Raw genomic sequence first — 22,302 nt, 5'->3', positions numbered from 1 at the left:
ATGCATTATTGAAATGATGATGGCTGTGGGGTGGAGTGAGATGGGGTTTACCTTCGCGTTCAAGATTAATGCACTTATAAAGCAACATGCACGTGTGTGTGTGTGGCTGCTTGTGCTAGTCCAGACTTATGCTGGGTTTATAGTGCTATACTGAGATACCTTGCTACCATGCTGCAGTTTAACATGGATACCCCACTCAGACACAGTATTCTAACTCTTCTTTTTCTTCTTCCATCATGATGATGATGATGATGATGGTGTGGTGGTGGTGGTGGTGGTAATGATCATGATGATGGTGATGATGATGACGATGACGACGATGATGATACCAGTGATGGCTGACAATAAGACTTGATTCTGTATGTATGCAGCCTCACCGACACATCCCACCATCCCCTACAGTAACGCTGTGAGAGATCAAGGGTCACTGTTCATGCAATACCAGTGATGTGAAGCAGAAATGTCTTATCTCCGTTCAGGAAATGATTTCATTAAAATTTCCAAGATAGCCTGATATACCATAGAGCTAATATGTTGACAACTATCTGGGTTGTCGGCAACTTGCCTCTCAATGCAACCACGACATCAACACTCCTTTGATCTACATAATTATTAACATACTCGGTATTGCACAAGTGCTCGGGACAAATAGGGTTCAAACTCGGGACTATGGATCCCTTATGCAAGTGGAGTAGGGCCCATTGGGTGACAGGTTCTCAAAACTTTGTTCAGAGTGCCTGACCAAAGATTGCATTTCTTATCAAATTGGAAATGCCAGATAAATCTTGTGTTTACTCCTCGAAAAAAGTTAAAGAAAAACTAACTCTTTTATATGACTACAGTTGATCAGTCACGTTTAGACAGATTAACTGTTGTAAGACGAAAGACCCGAATTTTTACTCAATTAAAATTAAGATATCGGAGATATGATTATTGAAATCAATTTGCACAAATGTTACGATATTAAAAGGTTCTTAGCATGAAATGCAAACCACCTTCAATAACGCAATTCAGGTAAGTTCAAGAAAATTTACAAATTTTGTGTTCGCTTTGTTCTTAACCTTGGTATGATTGAAAACACAAGGATATTTTTATATAGAATTGTGAAGTTTTCTATCAGGAATAAATGTGCAAAATATTTCTTCAATTGGCCCTTGTTTAATGAGGCACCGACTGTTTGAAATCACCCACCCTCTTTAGAGCGCCTTATGCCAAAATTAATCCAGCAGGCAGGGGTAAGAAGTGTGGAAATAATTCAGCAGGCTAAAGGTTAACTTCTTGTGAGTAGTATATATGCTTCGTTTCAATAAGTTTCAGTCATTCCAATATCTGTAATTGTTTTTGTCCAATGGGACTTGGAAGAAGATCATATGTGCATCCATTCTTAAGGTTTTATGCATGTAGGACACAATATCTGTATTCCTTAATACCCTGCTGGAAAGATATCTCCAATTAATTAATTTGAGCCTGTTATTTATTTTATCTGAAAAAGATTTCATTTTTTGCGAGTTATCATGATCAAACAGAATTGATCAAACTTCTTTAAAATATTATGCATATTTGAAATATTTTAGATAAATATTTCATATCTAAATCATGACAAGAAGGGGAGTGTGGATTCCCTATTAGGTTTAAATTACCAGTTTATCAAGTACGGTAAATGTTTTGAGAATGAACTTATGAAATAAGTTTTATCTTATCACAACAGAAATGGAAAGAACAAAATATTAAAAACAGTATCTTAATGGCAAGAATACTTGAAATATTTTACACAAATCTCTACACATGTGGTTCTCTCCATGTTGAACACATGTTCAATAGCAATGTATCTTTAACCTGAAGTACCCGAGGAAAACATTTTATAGTTTGTCAAAATATTTTAATTACATTTTTGGTTTCCATGGCTACATTTAGGATGAATTTGTTTTTACAGATATGTTTCTGAATGCGAGGTCTGTGGAACAAATAACTTTGTTTTCAGTTATCGTATTATTTTGATATTTTCTCTTGGTACATATGGGGCGGTCGGGTAGCCTAGTGGTTAAAGCGTTCGCTCATCACGCAGAAGACCCGGGTTCGATTCCCGACATGAGTACAATGTGTGAAGCCCATTTCTGGTGTCCCCCGCTGTGATATTGCTGGAATAATGCTAAAAGCGGCGTAAAATCAAACTCACTCACTCACTCTTGGTACATATGAATATAAAACAATCGCTAGAGAGACATTTTTGCAATTGATAGTCAGAAATTGTACAGGTTATTTATTCTAAGGACTCATGTTGGTGACTGGAAATGTTAAATTTTTGTGTGACAATACTTTCTGAACATCATTAGACATGTTTGTATGACTGACTTCTAAGTTATTTCGACCTTTCTATCACTTGCAAATTTGATCTTCAATAAGAACAGAAGTTAATAAGTAAAATAAGTCAAAAAGGTATAATTTTTGTAACTTAAAAATGAAATCTTTTTCACAACATGTTTTTATTGTATATACTTAGAACTGACGGAATCTGCTTGTTGTTGGTCAAGTCAAATAGTATATAAATGACAGAAAAGCTATTAATTCTGATCACCTGTGCACTTTGTCTAGTTCTAACCCAAAAAACATTTTGAACAGCAAAACAACTAATTTATATTAGTATCAACTCTTCTGATAAATTTGATAATAAATTTCAATTTTGGGGCACATTATTCCCATTATGAGATCTAGTTGACCAAACAACGTCCCTATCATACCTCTTCCATTGCAGGGGGCACGGGTGGCCCAGTCGTCTAAGGCGCCGCGATTCGCTGTGCAGCATTGGGCAAGCCAGAAACCTATGATTGTGGGTTCGAATCCCGGTTCGCCCCGATTATGTTTCTAGGTTTGTCAGCACCATACCCGTGCTCGTTGGTTTCACCGAAGTGGTAAACGTCTGAGACCTGCATTCGGGCTTTCCTCCCAAATTAAGCTGACACGCCGTGATATAACTGGAATAGTGTTAAAAGCGGCGTTAAACCCAACTCACTCACTCACTCTTCCTTTGCAGGATTCGGATCAGGAGGTAACTTTCAGTTCTTTGTGTCAGCCATGTTTTCCAGAAAAAAATATCATTTGTTTACTGAGGGTAGAATGAAGGCAGGTTTATTATTTATCTGTTTAGAAATAAATTTATTTTTGTTATCTTACTCTGTACACTCCCCCATGAGAATTCCAGGTTAGAATCTGTCTCCAGCAACCTCACTCTGACGGACGTAATAGATGAGGTGAGGTGAAATGGGGTTTAACGTCGCGTCCAAGATTATTGCACTTATATAGCGACGTGCATGCACGTGTGTGTGTGTATGTGTGTGGCTGCTTGTACTAGTCCGGACTGATGCCGATTTATAGTGCTAGCTCACTGAGATACCATGCCACAGTCTAACATGAATACCCAACTCAGACACAGTATACTGACTCCGAGCCGACCAGTCCTTGTTTTAGCCCCTTAATGCCGAGCGCCAGACAGGGTAACAACAAGTACCGGTACCATCTTTTAACGTCTTTTGGTATGACGCGGCCGGGGATCCACGGAGGCGGTCAAGTCAGAGATGACGAGATGGATCAGGTGGTAAAATATCGATCACTGGATTGTCTGGTCCAGATTTGATTATTTTCAAGCCACGTCCTATAGCTGGGATTTTGCTTTGTACGTCATAAAACAACACACAAATGAAACATGTCAGTCACTGACCGAGACTCAATAATTTACAAGCCACTGTCATATCGCTGGGATATTACGGTGTGTGACATTAAAAACAAACAAACATATCCTCATGTTTATCAAGAGGGAGGACTATAATGGGATTGTGCCGTGGCAATGTGTCATGTCGCTGATAGCTTTTTTAACATTATTTGTGGATTGGTGCTCATGCTATCAACCACTGGTTAACTTGACCCAGATTAAGTTATTTACAGGATGCTGTGTTAGAGTTGGAATGTAAACAACATTCATTCACTCATATACAAGCTTGATTTAAGGCAGGTGGTTGGTTGGTTGGTTGGTTGGTTTGTTGTTTAACGCCGCAGTCAGCAATATTCCAGCTATATGACGGAGGTCTGTAAATAATTGAGTCTGGACCAGACAATCCAGTGATTAATATCATGAGCATCGATCCACGCAATTGGGATACGATGACATGCATCAACCAAGTCAGCGAGCCTGAACACCTGATCCCGTTAGTCGCCTTTTACGACAAGCATTGTCGCCTTTTATGGCAAGCATGGGTTGCTGAAGACCTATTCTACCCCGGAATCTTCACGGGTCTAAGGCAGGTGAGTTAGACAGGGTCAGTGCTGTGTTTGTGTCTGAGAACTCGAACAAAGTCCACGTTCCATGAGGTGATATTAACGCATGTCGATATCTGCCCATCAACATTGGGAGACGACAAGTCTGTGGTAATCACTGGCTTATCTGCTTCACTTTGATTCTCAAGTTTGTCCACAGTCTACCAAATATGTCAATAGTGACGCCTCCTATTGACACCGGCGACCATGTTTGATATCCACACACATACATCTGAGGCAGGACAATTACTGATGTCTGAGCATAGATGATCAGGTTCTGATTAGATTATAAAAAGGTTTTTACTTTTATCAAAGAGGACAAGGAATGAGGCCATTTTTCACCCACACGACCTGCAGAATTCAAAAAGCTAGCAATACCAGAGACCATAAAATCAAATCTATTTTATGGTCCCTGGAAAAACAGTAATTGTGAAAGTACATTTATCATCCAAAACTGGCTCCCACAGGAGATATCGCTTGGATGAGATCAAGCGATATCTACACTGTAGATATCGCTGCAATGAAATTACATCACAATGCTTTGCAGACCATTGTGACGTCATTGGTAACCATGACGTCACAATCAAATGACATCAGTAATGGCTCTGCTACTGAAGCTGTTAGCAGTCCTTTTTACACTAAAGACACTGCTTATTACTTTCTATAAACTGAAAAAGTTGGAAGAATGATGTTGGATGATAAATAAAATCTCACCCTATAAAAGTGGAAAAAAATAAGCCTCGGAGTTTTTCCACTTTTATCAACTCATGTTGATATATTTGATATCAAAAGACACTCTGGTGAGATTCTCTATTTCTCGGTACTTGGTGCACACTTTTTGTGCAAATTTCAGAGTTAGCTGAATGCACATCTAAACTTGGCCAGAACAGCTTTAATGAGTGTTTCTATACACTTGGGATGCCATTGTCACATGTGTGTGGAACAGTATGAGGATAGGGCTAATAGCATTGTGTTGTGTTTGAGCCATGATAAATCTATTTATCTGTTTACTTATATCACCAGCCCTCCCCACAACCCAAAACTGTGCCTGACATGATTGACATGAAGACATTTTCTATTTGTGACTTTCACTGACTGACTGACTGACAGACTCACTCACTCACTCACTCACTCACTCACTCACGATCAGGTGGTCAGGCTAGCTGACTTGGTTGATGGATGTCAGTTGCGTAGGTCGATTCTCATGATGTCAATCACTGGATTGTCTGGTCCAGACTCGATTATTTCCAGACCACAGTCATATATAGCTGGAATAATGCTGAGAGCGACGTTAAACAACAAACAAACATACAAAGACTCACTCACTCACTCACTCACTCACTCACTCACTCACTCACTCAGGATCGGGTGGTCAGGATCGGGTGGTCAGGCTTGCTGACTTGGTTGATGCATGTCAGTTGCGTAGGTCGATTCTCATGATGTCAATCACTGGATTGTCTGGTCCAGACTCGATTATTTCCAGACCGCAGTCATATATAGCTGGAATAATGCTGAGAGCGACGTTAAACAACAAACAAACATACAAAGACTCACTCACTCACTCACTCACTCACTCACTCACTCAGGATCGGGTGGTCAGGATCGGGTGGTCAGGCTTGCTGACTTGGTTGATGCATGTCAGTTGCGTAGGTCGATTCTCATGATGTCAATCACTGGATTGTCTGGTCCAGACTCGATTATTTCCAGACCGCAGTCATATATAGCTGGAATAATGCTTAGAGCGACGTTAAACAACAAACAAACATACAAAGACTCACTCACTCACTCACTCACTCATCGTCTTTCATTATAAATTTCATATCAGTTTCTTGTTCTGGACATTCAGTATGCCCACTAAACAATTTCAACACAGCAACATATATTTGTCCAGTTTTTTCTGAAGCCAATCATTCCTTTTTTAAAAATGACCCCGACCTCCTCTAGAACATCAAATGACTGACACGGTACAAGTGGCATGTCTCTGTAACATGTCCCTGCCTCTGTATCTCCGTCCCGCTCATGGTATCAGTGTATTAGCCGCGTAATCACAGAGAGAGGAGATTGAGAGTGATTTATGGGGAGATTAGGTCACTAATGGGGGAGATTATCAACTGCTGCCCAGCCTATTAGCCACAGCCTTCTTTCTGGGGGTTTATTGTCCACGATGATGCTGTGAAGGCTGCGGTTGTTGCACGACCACGAGGAAGATGTATTCCAGAATCGCTCCATTAGACCAGATAGCTCAGATTTTAAGGGTTCGGGTGACTATTAATGTGGTATGTGTCATTAATCGATTGATTGGGGAAGACAATACTAAATATATGTGTTTGGTATGAGGATGTGAGGATTGTAGAGAGGTGATAATCTTGCGTGGGGTGTGGCTTGGGTGTGACGTGAGTGGGAGGTGATGGGTGATATTTTGGGGGTGAGGGTGAAGGGGGAGGGGATTTCTTAGACTGATGAGTGGGGGTTAGACTGATGAGTGGGAGTTAGACTGATGAGTGGGAGTTAGACTGATGAGTGGGGGTTAGACTGATGAGTGGGGGTTAGACTGATGAGTGGGAGTTAGACTGATGAGTGGGAGTTAGACTGATGAGTGGGAGTTAGACTGATGAGTGGGAGTTAGACTGATGAGTGGGGGTTAGACTGATGAGTGGGAGTTAGACTGATGAGTGGGGGTTAGACTGATGAGTGGGGGTTAGACTGATGAGTGGGAGTTAGACTGATGAGTGGGGGTTAGACTGATGAGTGGGAGTTAGACTGATGAGTGGGAGTTAGACTGATGAGTGGGGGTTAGACTGATGAGTGGGGGTTAGACTGATGAGTGGGGGTGAGACTGATTAGTGGGGGTGAGACTGATGAGTGGGGGTTAGACTGATTAGTGGGGGTGAGACTGATGAGTGGGGGTTAGACTGATGAGTGGGGGTTAGACTGATGAGTGGGGGTTAGACTGATTAGTGGGGGTGAGACTGATGAGTGGGGGTTAGACTGATGAGTGGGGGTTAGACTGATGAGTGGGGGTTAGGCTGATGAGTGGGAGTTAGACTGATGAGTGGGGATTAGACTGATTAGTGGGGGTGAGACTGATGAGTGGGAGTTAGACTGATGAGTGGGGGTTAGACTGATGAGTGGGGGTTAGACTGATGAGTGGGGGTGAGACTGATTAGTGGGGGTGAGACTGATGAGTGGGGGTGAGACTGATGAGTGGGGGTGAGACTGATGAGTGGGGGTTAGACTGATTAGTGGGGGTGAGACTGATGAGTGGGGGTTAGACTGATGAGTGGGGGTTAGACTGATTAGTTGGGGTGAGACTGATGAGTGGGGGTTAGACTGATGAGTGGGGGTTAGACTGATGAGTGGGGGTTAGATTGATGAGTTGGGGTGAGGCACGGGGATAAAATGGGGGGATGAGGCATGTATGAGGATGCCGGTGTAAAACCATGGGTGAGAAGATATCCTTTAAAGACCTCACAACCAAAAAGTACAGACCCTCTGTTTATCAAACTGTGACCCTTATTTGAGAGAGTGAGTGAGTGAGTGAGTATGGTTTGACGCCGCTTTTAGCAATATTCCAGCAATATCACGGCGGGGGACACCAGAAATGGGCTTCACACATTGTACCCATGTCGGGAATCGAACCCGGATCTTCGGCGTGACGAGCGAACGCTTTAACCACTAGGCTACCAGACCGCCCCAACCCTTATTTGAACATTAGTTTATCAGTAAGTGTATGTAGATCACAAAACTATCATTTCTTGGTGCTTTCTACAGCAAATGTCATCCAAACATTTACCCCAAAAATATTTTAATAATCTGCAGTGAAAATAATAATAAAAATATTGGCAGGCATGAATAGAATAGAATTTTATTGTACAAAAACGCCCACTCGGGACCTGGTACAAAAATAGAGTATTTATATGGTACAGAGACGAGAACAGGGTAGATATACACAACACCGATGCATGAGTTTGTCTTATCTAATTTGGGCCCTAATGTTGATCTCAGCTTAAACTCCCATTTCTGGTGTCCCCCGCCGTGATATTGCTGGAATATTGCTAAAAGCGGCATCAAACCTCACTCACTCACTCACTCACTCACTCACTCACTCAGCTTAAACATGCAAAGTCCTGGCTTGTAACAAGACTTGACCATTCTTTTGGATGGTTCATAAGCTGGCATGAGTACACCAATTCATCTTTAGACACGTGCCATTGTTGGAGCCAAGTATTCTTCTAAGCATACACTTTACATGTTAAACAGGTACAAACTTTTGTGTTTCTACACCAAGGGGTTAATGACTTTGAATTTCAAACTAAATGAGGTCTAAAATCTCCTCATCATTTCACCATGTCTGAATAATGAGAAGTTTATCTGATTTAATGCCAGAACAATTAGCAGAGCTTCGTCCCCAGAAGAGCATCAGCTTTAAGTAATGAGATTGAAACTTTAATCAGACAGTGAGCTGCTAAGCCATGTCCATTAGAATACCACAGGTTGAAAACTTGGATTGCACGTCATTTATCATTGGGAGGAAGTGAGATTCCATTTAAAAATTATTTTGTGAAACACCAAATTGAAGCCATTTGCATCAAATGGAGAAAATGGGCTTCAATTTAAATGGCTATAAGGATTGTCAGAACAAGTGTAATTGTTTAAACAATATTATTTCCATCCAAAGAAAAATCACCAACAGCAAAATGTATTGCTTCTTAAATTAATTTTTCTTTGATGTTTAAGCATTGATAGCCTACTTTGCCCATCAATTGACCATTCATTTGAAAGAGCAGGATTTCTTCTTTCATTTAAGTACCCATATATTGTGGTTTAATTAAATTTTGAACAATTTGTAAAAATGTCATTTTCGTCCCATAAATCACTTGTGTCTCAAGAGACACCTCAATAGTGCTTGCCAGGGATGCACAGACACTCCGACACTAATGGTAGCATCATGGTCAGTCTATTGTCCATGTAGCAAAAACTACTCAAGTAGCCAATCAGAAATATTTAGTCCCCCATTGTTCTACCAAACCCCTGACAAGGATGGGAAGACGGGGATGGGTGATGTCCTTTGTGCCCTGGACAAAAGCACTCAGGGGTCAGGTCTTGAGTCATTTGTTTTGTTGAATTAAACTCATTTATTCTCTACTGGTGTTTTGTCTTTCTGGAACTGTTTGGAGACATATCTCAATGATTTGTTGTTACAGAGTCACGGACTGTCTGGTCCCTCCCAGGGGGCCTGGAGTGGGAGTTTGGGGGAAGGGTTGTGTTCTGAGGAGCAGGGATCCCCGCAGGGTGACCATTGCGTCATGACCGGCTGGACAGTTGACTGTTTGGAATTCCCAGACAGGTGTCTGTTGTCTGCTGTGCAAAGTGTCCAATGTTCTTATAACTGTCCCATTTTTGTATCCTGTCCTGGGTAAAATTTGTACAATAAATGTTCTTCTTCTTCTTTTTCTGTAGATCATAAAAACTGAATGACTGAATGAAGCAGTATATTATGCTGTAGTTGCTGAAATCTTGCTGTGGTTGTTGAAAATTTGCTGTAAAGTTGCTTTTGTTGCTGAAAAGTTGCTGTTGTTTACAACAAAGTTGCTGCAATTCTTGAAAACTTACTACTGTTGCCAGTTATAGATGCTGGAGTGTTGCTGTTGTGGCTGTAGTTGCTAAAATGTACTTTTGTCTATTTGTTACTGAAATATTGCAATCTGACCAATTGCTGGAATATTGCTGTTGTGGCTGTAGTTGGGTCAGTAGCCACTCAGAGAAACAACAAACTGGGTCAGTAGCCACTCAGAGAGACAACAGACTGGGTCAGTAGCCACTCAGAGAGACAACAAACTGGGTCAGTAGCCACTCAGAGAGACAACAGACTGGGTCAGTAGCCACTCAGAGAGACAACAGACTGGGTCAGTAGCCACTCAGAGAGACAACAAACTGGGTCAGTAGCCACTCAGAGACAACAGACTGGGTCAGTAGCCACTCAGAGAGACAACAAAGTGGGTCAGTAGCCACTCAGAGAGACAACAAACTGGATCAGTAGCCACTCAGAGAGACAACAGACTGGGTCAGTAGCCACTCAGAGAGACAACAGACTGGGTCAGTAGCCACTCAGAGACAACAAATTTGGTCAGTAGCCACTCAGAGAGACAACAGTAGGGGTCAGTAGCCACTCAGAGAGACAACAAACTGGGTCAGTAGCCATTCAGAGAGACAAAAGACTGGGTCAGTAGCCACTCAGAGAGACAACAGACTGGGTCAGTAGCCACTCAGAGAGACAACAAACTGGGTCAGTAGCCACTGAGAGACAACAAACTGGGTCAGTAGCCACTCAGAGAGACAACAAACTGGGTCAGTAGCCACTCAGAGAGACAACAGACTGGGTCAGTAGCCACTCAGAGAGACAACAAACTGGGTCAGTAGCCACTCAGAGACAACAAACTGGGTCAGTAGCCACTCAGAGAGACAACAGACTGGGTCAGTAGCCACTCAGAGAGACAACAAACTGGGTCAGTAGCCACTCAGAGAGACAACAGACTGGGTCAGTAGCCACTCAGAGAGACAACAGGCTGGGTCAGTAGCCACTCAGAGAGACAACAAACTGGGTCAGTAGCCACTCAGAGAGACAACAAACTGGGTCAGTAGCCACTCAGAGAGACAACAAACTGGGTCAGTAGCCACTCAGAGAGACAACAAACTGGGTCAGTAGCCACTCAGAGAGACAACAGACTGGGTCAGTAGCCACTCAGAGAGACAACAGACTGGGTCAGTAGCCACTCAGAGACAACAAAGTGGGTCAGTAGCCACTCAGAGAGACAACAAACTTGGTCAGTAGCCACTCAGAGAGACAACAAACTGGATCAGTAGCCACTCAGAGAGACAACAAACTGGGTCAGTAGCCACTCAGAGAGACAACAAACTGGGTCAGTAGCCACTCAGAGAGACAACAAAGTGGGTCAGTAGCCACTCAGAGAGACAACAAACTGGGTCAGTAGCCGCTCAGAGAAACAACAAACTGGGTCAGTAGCCACTCAGAGAGACAACAAACTTGGTCAGTAGCTACTCAGAGAGACAACAAACTGGGTCAGTAGCCACTCAGAGAGACAACAAAGTGGGTCAGTAGCCACTCAGAGAGACAACAGACTGGGTCAGTAGCCACTCAGAGAGACAAAAGACAAGTCACGCATCATAGCTGTGAAATATATGTATTTTATGAAAACATAACCAAGATTCATATAAAAGCAAGTCTAGCCAGCTCTAGTCAGCTCAGTTCCTATGAAATCACCATCAGGAAAATTATTTTATATTAATTTTAGACGAGAAAAATTTATTTTGTAATAAAATATTTCACAGGGTATATGTTTGTCTAACAACAGAGCTGCTATTAATCCTTCAAATCTTCATGCCACCCACACCAAACTATCCGACTCAGCAGGACCCCCCTGGCTCGCCCTGTCCCCTGAAAGCAATGGCCACACACTCCACTGACCACACTACTGTCCAGCCAACTGCTGTCAGGCCCACTGACCATGATACTACTGTCCACACAACCGGCTCTACTTCTGTCCAGCAGGCGAAACCTTCGTGTGAACTGACCTGAAGAAATCCCATTGAAAACCAGAGTGATCTTGTCTTGCTCTTTATGAATCCATTCCATTGAATTACTGGGTATATCTTGTGTAGAGTAGCCATGATGCTATTGAATATAGCTGTAGGTAACTCCATGTCGACAGTTGACATGGGTTATAACAGGGTATGAAACTCCAAAAAAATTCAGCCAGATCACAGGACTGGCTAGCTGAAATACTTGCCAGCCCTGACCAAAACCTGCCTGCCCACTATAATCATATGTTTCTCAGGATAATTTAATTAAAACTTTAAATCAAATTCATTGAACATGAAGTAATGCAAGAAAAGAAATAGCAAACACTTTTTAGGTTAGATTTGTATTTAATATCCTAGAATACATAATGTAAATAATGCTTATCATCCGGAAATATTTAGAATATTTTTACATATGAAATATAACCCGACCGTCGGGCAGGGGGATTTGAAAATCTGGCAGCCCGAGTTAAAATCAACCCGTCTCGGACGGTTGGGCAGGCAGGTATTTCGAACACTGGTTATAACTCTGTATTCTTACAAGTCAACACCGTCTTCAATGATACCGCAGCACCTAAATGCCAATTCGGACATAAAGCCATACCATGACTGCAGTTAGTGAAAAGTAGACTCACATCTAGTCTCTGAAATGAAAATACTTTACAGAACAGTTGTTAAATCTTAGTAATATATTGTGAAAAGAAGGGCAGAGGCTCTCTTCATTTTCTGAAACTGCAGTAATCTAGACTTGCCCACTATTATAGACTTGCATGGGCTGTATTGGATATATTTATTTCAGGGTCTGTATGACAGTAATCTAGACTTGCCCACTATTATAGACTTGCATGGGCTTTATTGGATATATTTGTTTCAGGGTCTGTATGACAGTAATCTAGACTTGCCCACAATTATAGACTTGCAGGGACTGTATTGGATATATTTGTTTGACAGACTAGCTAAAAAGTTGCTGTAGAAATCTTGCTGTAAGTTTTCGTAGTTGCTGCAAAATTGCTGTAAGTACACTAGTTGTTGAAATGTTGCTGTCAAGTTGCAGTTGGTAAATACATGTTGATAAGGCTGCTGTCATTGCTGAATTGTTGATGTCTTTGCTAAATTGTTGTTGTTATTGTTGCATTATTGCGGTCATTGCTGAATTACTGCTGTCATTGCTGAATTGTTGCAGTCATTGTTGAATAGTTGCTGTCATTGCTGAATTGTTGCTGACATTGCTGAATTGTTGCTGAAAATTGCTGAATTGTTGCTGACATTGCTGAATTGTTGCTGACATTGCTGAATTGTTGCTGTCATTGCTGAATTGTTGCTGTCATTGCTGAAAAGTGGCTGGAAATTGCCGTCATATCTACCACCCACTCAGCAATGTTCCCTCCATTCCACTGACCACACTACTGTCCATTCAACTGCTGTCAGGCCCACTGACCATGATACTACTGTCCACTCAACCGACTCTACTTCCATCCGGCAGGAAGAAGCCTTGACATGAACCCACCTGAAGGGATCCCACTCAAGGCTAATTTACCCCAGGGTACCTCGACTTGCTCTTTAAGTCCCTGTCCATAAAATTATCGTGTATATATTGCCCATGATGCTATTGTTATTGTGAAACAATGACGGCGGTACTTTGCAATGGCTCAAGACATTTGGTCTGCATGGTCGGCGGTGTAGAAAATGCAATGTGTTGATGAAGCTGTTGGGTACTACATCATTTACATAATCATCGCTGTGGAAGTGGGTAGGCTTTGTCGATATGGCTGTTTGATGATGCTTAGTCTAGAGGTGATAGACTTGTTTTCTAAAGCAGGTTGATCAAATGGCCTTTCAATTGTTTGATCATTTTCAAATGTATTGTGAAACTTTGGTGATGAGAGTGAAAAGAGTGATGTACATTTCTCTTTAGGTGTTTGTATGGAGAAGATTTTTTTTCGGTGTTTTGAAAAGAAGGGAAATGTTATCGACTTAATGTGCATCTTAATGTAGATGTTTCAAGAAGTTTATCACTTTTGGGGGGTTAGTGTCATTTTTACAACATTTTGGCAGTTGCAGTCATCACAGCAATATTGCAGCAAGAAAATAGGAGGACAGTCGTCATGGTGATTTGGGTAAGGGACGGCATCAGTGTGATTTATGGAGGGATTGGTAAGGTCATGTCTTTGATACAGGAAAGTGGGTAAGGGTAGGTAAGGGGTGAAATCGCTTGGGGTGGATGGTGGGTGATTTGAGGGGGTGGGAGGGGGAGTTGTTGGAGAAAGGTAAGGGGACAAAGGGTGAGGTTTGGTTGGGGTAGTGGTGTAGGGTGAAGGGTGAGGGGGTAAGATCACTGGGGGTGGAGGGTGGGTGGTTTGAGTGGGGTGAGAGGGGAAGTTGTTGGAGAAAGGTAAGGGGACAAACGGTGAGGTTTGGTTTGGGTAGTAGGGTAAGTAGAAGGGTGAGGGGGTAAGATCACTGGGGTGGAGGGAGGGGGGTGAGAGGGGAAGTTGTCAGAGAAAGGTAAGGGGACAAAGGGTGAGGTTTGGTTTGGGTAGTAGGGTAAGTAGAAGGGTGAGGGGGTAAGATCACTGGGGGTAGAGGGTGGGTGGTTTGAGGGGGGTGAGAGGAGACGTTGTTGGAGAAAGTTAAGGGATAAACGGTGAGGTTTGGTTTGGGTAGTAGGGTAAGTAGAAGGGTGAGGGGGTAAGATCACTGGGGTGGAGGGAGGGGGGTGAGAGGGGAAGTTGTCAGAGAAAGGTAAGGGGACAAAGGGTGAGGTTTGGTTTGGGTAGTAGGGTAGGTAGAAGGATGAGGGGGTAAGATCACTGGGGGTGGAGGATGGATGGTTTGAGGGGGGTGGGAGGAGGATGTTTCTCATTATACACAAAAACATGTTCATTTTCTATAAATATGAGATGAAAACAATCTGATGTCTCTCTTCAATCCTCAAATCTTTATATAACTTACTCCTAAACATCCATCAACTTTTTAAAAATGAAAATCCTAAATCTTCCCCTGGGAAGAATCACTTCCAAGTGCTGATGAAATCCTTTGATGAAGATAATGAAATATCAGTCATGAATTGAGAGAAACATTAATTAATGGGTGGCCTGGATAACACAAAGGTCTGGTCCATTATCTCTGCTCTTTGAAGTGGACTCCGACAATGAGTGCTCGGACCGTATCCGTCCATCCCATTGTCCAGTCTCACCTGTGATGACCTAAAGGTGTGTTAAACATGTTTGTGATGATGATGTTGGCCACATCTGGTCCGGATGGTCCACGCTATATGTGGTAGGACTTGCCGAACTTTGACATATCAGTAATTACATCGGCAATAGTTGGCAGATGAGGGCGATTACTTGGCTGACCTGTGAAACATTTCTAATTAACAATTTTCTGATTAGAGGAATATGTTGAAAATGGAGGTATGTTTATTAGTTTTGAGTAATACTTGTGTCAGGCGTTAACATCTCACAAGGGAATGGGCCACCTCTTTTGTCTAGTGGTAGAGTGTCTGCTCGGAGAGTGGAAGGTCTGGGGTTTGATCCCGGGCCGCGTCATACCAAAAGACGTTAAAAGATGGTACTTGTTGTTACCCTGTCAGGCTTGGCATCAAAGGGCTAAAACAAAGACTGGTTGGCTCAGAGTCAGTATACTGTGTCTGAGTGGGGTATTCATGTTAAACTGCGGCATGGTATCTCAGTGGGCTAGCACTATAAATCAGCATCACTCCGGACGAGTACAAGCAGCCACACACACACACACACACACACGCACGCACACATGTGCATGCACATCGCTATATAAGTGCAATAATCTTGGACGCAACATTAAACCCCATTTCACGTCACTCACCTCAAGGGAACGGTTGATAGGAAGTATGTTTGCCTGGTCATAGAGTAGACTAACATCTAGTCTCTGAAATGAACATATCGTACAGAAAAAACAGTTGTTCATTTATCTTAATAAAAATATAATGAAAGGGAGCCCAGTGACTCTCTTCATTTTCTGATACTGCAGTGATCTAGACTTGCCAAACATTATAGACTTGCCTGGGCTGTATTTGATATATATTTGTATCAGGGTCTGTCAGCTGGGTTTTGCTCTGGGAGACATCATTTTATTCTGTGAGTGAGTATGGTTTTACACCGCTTTAGCAATATTCCAGCAATATCATGGTGGGGACACCAGGAATGGGCTCAAACATCGTACCCATGTGGGGAATCAAACTCAGGCCTTTGGGGTGTGAAGCGAACGCGTTATCCACTGAGCTACCCCATCGTCCCTTTATTCTGTGGAATTTTATGGGTATTTATTACTTGATTATACTGACTATTATATCTTCATTACACTATGAAAGCCTGACTTATTCACTGCCGTGTCTTTGTTTGGGAATTGACTTAATCGTTGTTACCCTGCAGAATAATTCTAGCACATGAGCATGACTTCCTTGTCCTACTGTTTCAAGTTTTGTTAAAGAAAGAAATATTTTAAATTGTTTTCTGTTTTTTCCTCCTTTATCGTTATATAATAGAAAGGAGTCCCGAGGGAAATGAAGAAGTACTGTCTGTCTTCAGGGTCTGTATTAGACTAACACTTTTTGAAAACATTTCTTTAAAATAATTGTAATTTATTTTTTTCAGTCATACTTTTCCTTCTTTGCTGTGCAAACATGACTTGCTTTAGTTTCATCAAGACTTGCCAAGGCTTTTAGTAAAAATGAATTAAAAAAAATTCCCGTCATGGCACAATACTAAGTCTGCATGAGACACTACGCTCTGCACCTACACTCCGCACCCACACTCTGCACCCACACTCAACACCCACACTCCACATCCACACCCACACTCCACACCCACAGTGGTGAACTGGTGCCTTTTGATAGTTTGGGATTTTTCCAAAATTTATTTTTTTGAGTTTCCATGGCAACGCCATTGACCAGACTGAAAATGGTGGAAGTGCTCGTTTCCGGAACAGATCTTGAAAACCGTACAAAATTTCTTCACCAAACTTGGCACATAGATAAGTTTAGTGGTAAACTGGTGCCTTTTGATATTTTTTTCAAAATTTATTTTTTCGGGCTTCCATAGCAACCGGACATTGGTGGGGATATGAGTGTTTCATGCTTGTTTTCAAGGGTCTGGGAGAGAGAACACCCCACTGCACCCCACAGCACCCCACCACACTACATCCCTCCATACCACCCCCATTTTACCCACACACCCTCATCTCTTACCCCCATCCCCCTCTCTCCACCCCACCCTCTCCTCCTCCAGTTTGATGTCAGACAGTACCAGACTAAAACTCCCATCCCCCTATCTACCATCTTCCAGCCATCACCACCCTCACCTCTTACCCCCATCCCCCACCCCCACCCCCACCCTCACCCTCACCCTCACCTCTTACCCCCATCCCCCACCCCCACCCCCACCCCCTCTCTCCACCCCACCCTCTCCTCCTCCAGTTTGATGTCAGACCGTACCAGACTAAAACTCTCATCACCCTATCTACCATCTTCCAGCCATCACCACCCTCACACATCATAATTTGTCTGCACCCAGACAGACCTTGACCCCTGACCAGACAATCACATGTGTGTGCCAGACACAGGATGCCTGACAGAGTGCCTCAGGCTCTCCTTGTGGAGCCCATATTGGACACACCGACACCATCCCCATCTACATTCTCCACAGCCTTGGTCAAACTGTCCCCCATATCATGGTCACTCATGTCCATTGTCCCTCCATTGTGAAGTGCATTGTGGGTAGAGGTGGCGGGCAGTTGGCCGGACAATGCACCTGGTCATCAGATCGGTCAGACAGTGGTGTGATACGAGACGTATTCGCTCTGAAATACCAGGGTGTTTATGATGTCCGGTGTTTATCGCAGGGCGTGAATAATGTGTTATTTCACCTCTGTCATTAATCCCTCCATGTTTCTCCTGAGCTGATATCATCCCCGGGATTAATAATAATATGTCCCCTAGTCTGCATTGTCGAGATTCGTATCAGATGAAGAAAAATGTTTTTGATCAACAGAATTAGACAGCTGATAGTTTTGACTTGTAGGTTGCGGGATCATAAAGATAGGACTCTCCATTGACTTCAGGACCTTCAGTTTAGGGGGCAGGCATGGGATTAATTTTGAGTGACAAATTTGGACAGGCTCTTGGAATTTGTAAGTCTATCCATGGGCAGGTGGTGTTTGAAATATGATTATGTTTATGATAGATGTCTGGGATTTGGTCCATAATTGACTTATAAGTGATGAGGATGAGAAAGGGTATGTTGCCTTATGGCGTCGTTGATCACATGTCACTCTCAGGGAGGTGTCTATTTCTCATTGTCATTTGATAGTTATGATTTTTTTCACACCTGTCTGAAACAACAGGTGAACATTCTTTGGTCTCTGTTCAGGAGATGAATGGGTTAATTAACGTTTTGATAAATGTTCATGTGTATTGTCAGGATGTTTTATCATCCAAAACTGGCTCCCACAGGAGATATCACTTGGGTGAGATCAAACGATATCTACACTGTAGATATCGCTGCAATGAAATTGCATGACAATGCTTTGCAGACCATTGTGACGTCATTGGTTACCATGACGTCACAATCAAATGACATCATTAATGGCTCTGCTACTGAAGCTGTTAGCAGTACTTTTTACACTTAAGACACTGCTTATTACTTTCTACAAACTGAAAAAGTTGGAAGAATGATGTTGGGTGATAAATAAAATCTCACCCTCGTGTCTTTTGATATCAAATATATCAACACTCATTGATAAAAGTGGAAAAAAATCCTTGGCAAGCCTCGGAGTTTTCCCACTTTTATCAACTCGTGTTGATATATTTGATATCAAAAGACACTCGGGTGAGATTCTCTATATATTTTACAGTTGTAATGCATTGTTTTTATGCATCTTTAAACATTTAATTTACTTTGACAAATGTCTGTGTTTTTAGTGTGAGTGATATTCACCTTGCCTTAGTCGGCAGTCAGCAAGATAGGAAATATATGTTCCTCGGATTCAAACCATCGCCAGAAAATAATCAGTTTTGATTATCTGCTGAAACAGATTCCATTGGACCTAAAAAAACAGAATAGTGATGAATGGATCGCTGTTGTGACACCAGGTGTTAAAGAAAAGGGTCCTGCCATAAAAATGCAATTGTACAAAAATGACTAATATAATAATTTTTCTGGAACAAAAAAATATGAAGATAAATGATCGGTCCTTTTCTCTAATTGTGATTAATGATTTTTTTTAGCAAATTAGCGAAAGGTATGTATTTTTTAGGAGATGTTATTCATTCACTTGAACGCTAATACAATCAACCAGGACCTGTTCTGGTCTCAGAGGTCACAAGTTGACCTGGAAATAATTGGAATCTGATGAGGTTAAACCTGCAGATACCTAGCTGTCATAGCAAGAGATGCACTCTATGAACAATAGACCATACTAGTGGCAGTCTCGCACAAACAATAGTGTCGCAGTGAATAACAAGACAGTGAGTGATTGGCTATTGTGTGGCGGGCCAGAATGTGTGGCGCACGACATGCAGACTGTCATGTCCAGACTCATGGCACATGGCGGCCACACAATGGTGGGGAAGTGTTCAGGTGATATTCTGCTTGTTCTATGTCTGGAGTTGAGGTCATTAGCGGAACCAGGAACCACATTATTATCTAACACGCCTGGCGTAACTTCCGTCCTTGCTGTCTGCTCAGATTATGTTTGTTGTTGGGTGGAGTTGGTACTGAATGAGAAATTAATGATTTCATTAACAAATATACACCGAAAGAAATGTTAAGCAACACCCTTTTATTATTTCATAATACTAAAAACATGTATTGTTAGCCATTGTTTTAACCTTTACTTGTCCTGAGAGGCGACTAAGGGGATCGGATGGTCAGGCTTACTGACTTGCTTGATGCATGTAGACAGCCGCCGTGGTCTAGTGGTAGAGCGTCCGCCCGGAGAGTGGAAGGTCATACCAAAAGATGTTAAAAGATGGTACTTGTTGTTACCCTGTCTGGCGCTCGGCATTAAGGGGCTAAAACAAGGACTGGTCGGCTTGGAGTCAGTATACTGTGTCTGAGTGGGGTATTCATGTTAAACTGCGGCATGGTATCTCAGTGAGCTAGCACTATAAATCGGCATCAGTCCGGACTAGTACAAGCAGCCACACCCCCCCACACACACGTGCATGCACGTCGCTATATAAGTGCAATAATCTTGGACGCGATGTTAAACCCCATTTCACCTCACCTTCACCTCACCTTCACCTCACCTTGATGCATGTCATCGTATCTGAATTGTGTAGATGTTCATGATGTCAATCACTGGAATATCTGGTCCCGACTCGATTATTTACAGACTTTCATCATAAACCTGGAATATTGATCAGTGTGGTGTTAAAAAAAAAGCCATTGCTCTAATTTTGACAAATGTTACCACAGATACCTGTTAAAAAGTTATTATAGGAACACTGCCACACTTACACTTGCCAAAATACCAAATATTGATTTATCCTCCAAAACTGGCTTCTGCAAGAGATATCCCTTGGGTGATATCAAGTAATATCCCCCCGGGCAATATCACTATAGTAAATTGCATCACACTGCTTTGTAGTACCTTGTGACCATGGTTACCATGACATCACAATCAATGGACATCACTTATCACTGCCACTGAAGTTTGTTATCTATATTTTTTACACTCAAAATACTGGTTAATACTGTTAACAAACTGAAAAAAATGGAAGAATGAAAGTGATAGTAGAACCCCCCTCTGTCTTTTGAGATCAGATATCTCAACATGAGACAATAAAAGTTTAAAAGTTCCCGGCAAACCTCTGGGTTTTAAACGTTTATCCACTGGTGTTGATATATGGGATATCAAAAGACACTTGTGAGATTCTCCATTCATAAAACACCAGTGACTGTATGACTTGCCATAATCTGAAATATTCAGAAAAAAACAGATACCGTATTCGACATAATAAGCGCCCACCTCTGATAAACGCCCACGGCCATATTTGCCAATATTTTGGCTAGTGAACAATCCAAATTACCACCCTTCCGACTGATCAATGTACACAATTCGTGTACATTTATTCATGTATAATACGCACTCGTGTGTCATATGCACCCTTAATTACGGGCAATTAAATTCTGGAAAAATATATCTGTCGTGTATAATACGCACAGACTTTTCTTTTGTATCATTTCAGGCTGTCAGCAGAAACAATAAAATTTACGATCTTTCGACTCTTTCACCAAAATTATATTCTAATAAGAGACCCTTATTTCTAATTTTGAGAGCACCCTGGGCGCTTATTACGTCGAATACAGTAACTATAATGTGGATTTGTTGGTCACAATGGTGAGCTGGTTGATACCCCGAGGGCTTACCCCTGACGTAATTATTGATTTACAGACTGCAGTGATAAAACTGGAATAATCTGACACCAGCATGAAAGTACCAGATTTCCTCTAAAAAGAGCTAGTTCTCTAATAGAGGATGGCCTCCAATATAAGAGCAGGGTAAGAAGCAGTGTACATCACAATAAGTGCCAGGGTGCTGTTGTACAAAGCTATCTTAGCGCTAAGGAGATCGTAATTCCGATACCTTAACATAGACTTACGACAGTCATAGCGCTAAGGTGATCGTACATCCCATACCTTAACATAGACTGACGACAGTGGTAGCGCTAAGGTGATCGTACTTCCGATACCTTAACATAGACTTACGACAGTCATAGCGCTAAGGTGATCGTACTTCCCATACCTTAACATAGACTTACGACAGTTGTAGCACTAAAGTGATTGTACGTCCCATACCTTAACATAGACTTTCGACAGTCGTAGCCCTAAGGTGATCATTCTTCCCATACCTTAACATAGACTTAAGACAGTCGTAGCGCTAAGGTGATTGTACTTCCCATACCTTAACATAGACTTACGACAGACGTAGCGCTAAGGCGATCGTAGTTCCCATACCTTAACATAGACTTAAGACAGTCGTAGCGCTAAGGTGATTGTACTTCCCATACCTTAACATAGACTTACGACAGTCATAGCGCTAAGGCGATCGTAGTTCCCATACCTTAACATAGACTTACGACAGTCATAGCGCTAAGGTAACTTTGTGCTGGTACCCAGGTCTCAAACAAGCACCAGTACGTTAGATTTAGAGTAAACGGCTAAGAAACAAGGGGTCATATTTTTGTTGCAGTTTTATGTTACAAGTTCACATTTGCTCTTACTTGAAATAAAATGTATATCAAGAACATGAAATTCTATTGTATGTCATTTTATGAGTGACCAGCTTATGCAACACCGTAGCTGAAATGTTAAGCACCAGTTCTCGTAATTAGCGTCATGCTTCCATTACTTGTTT

The sequence above is a fragment of the Haliotis rufescens genome, unplaced genomic scaffold, assembly GCF_023055435.1.
Source record: "Haliotis rufescens isolate VD_foot unplaced genomic scaffold, xgHalRufe1.0.p SCAF_34, whole genome shotgun sequence".
NCBI lineage: Eukaryota > Metazoa > Mollusca > Gastropoda > Lepetellida > Haliotidae > Haliotis > Haliotis rufescens.
Note: the sequence above shows the minus strand (reverse complement) of the source record.